Source organism: Delphinapterus leucas, chromosome 11 (assembly GCF_059928025.1).
Source record: "Delphinapterus leucas isolate spDelLeu-1000000601 "Yukka" chromosome 11, BTC_Dleu_Yukka2, whole genome shotgun sequence".
Classification (NCBI taxonomy): Eukaryota; Metazoa; Chordata; class Mammalia; order Artiodactyla; family Monodontidae; genus Delphinapterus; species Delphinapterus leucas.
The window spans coordinates 779,428-780,891 of NC_143139.1; positions in this window are offsets into that span (position 1 = coordinate 779,428).

Below are 1,464 nucleotides of genomic sequence, written 5' to 3' on the forward strand. Positions count from 1 at the left end.
AGCTGTGACAAAGCAAGAGAGAGGCATGGACATATATACACTGCCAAACGTAAGGTAGATAGCTAGTGGGAAGCAGCCGCATAGCACAGGGAGATCAGCTCGGTGCTTTGTGACCGCCTGGAGGGGTGGGATACGGAGGGTGGGAGGGAGGGAGACGAAAGAGGGAAGAGATATGGGAACATATGTATATGTATAACTGATTCACTTTGTTATAAAGCAGAAACTAACACACCATTGTAAAGAAATTATACCCCAATAAAGATGTTAAAAAACATAGAATACCTAAATAAATAAATAAAAGATATCTGCATCCAGCCAGTTCTCTTCAAGGAAACCAGAAGAGATTTATCTAAAGTATACAAAGCAAGCAAGGTAACATTTCACTACGAGCTGGAGCTTTGACCCCAAACACCAGTACAGAACTCCAGTGGCTAAGCCAAGCTAAGTGGAGGACTCATTTTTCCAATATCAGACAGGCCTCTGTATCCTCTGTTCAAAGAAGATCACAAGCCACTCTGTTATTTCCACCCTGAAGTCCAATCAAGCTTTTATCAATCTATCAGAGCCAAAGGAAAGAAGGAGAGAAAAACAGAGCAAGTTTGCCCCAAACCTGGTATGAAAGGACAGGACTCCCAGATGGGAACCCCCTCCAACATCTTACCTAACCATGGAATTGTCCAAAAAGACTGTATTCACACGCACACCAACTTCTAACCCCCCACAGTTACTCCACCCACTAGCAATTACAACTAGAAAGAAATGTTAAATTTTTGCAACGTAAAGTAATAATACTAACGAATAAATTAAACTCAAGCAACAGACTGGGGAGAAATATTTGCCACATATGTAATAGATTAAATTATTATCCAAAATAAATGAAAACTCCTATGAATCAGTAACAAAAATGTAAAATACTACAACAAGGACAGAGTATGTAATAGGAAATTCATATAAGAGATACAGATGGTTAATAAACATATGGAAAGATACTCAATGTATTAATCTGTAAATTAAATCTGATCTAATTTAATCAATAATGAGATTTTTAGGGCTTCCCTGGTGGCACAGTGCTTAAGAATCCGCCTGCCAATGCAGGGGACACAGGTTCGAGCCCTGGTCCAGGAAGATCCTACATGCCGCGGAGCACCTAAGCCCGTGCACCACAGCTACTGAGCCTGCGCTCTAGAGCCCACAAGCCACAGCTACTGAGTCCACGTGCCACGACTACTGAGCCCGTGTGCCACAAGTACTGAGCCCGCAAGCCACAACTGCTGAATCCCACGCACCTAGAGCCCACGCTCTGTAACGAGAGGCCACTGCAGTGAGAAGCTCGTGCACCGCAACGAAGAGTAGTCCCTGCTCGCTGCAACTAGAGAAAGCCCACGTGCAACAACAGACCCAACGCAGCCAAAAATAAATAAATAAGTAAATAAATAAATTTATTTTTTAATGAGATATTTAAAA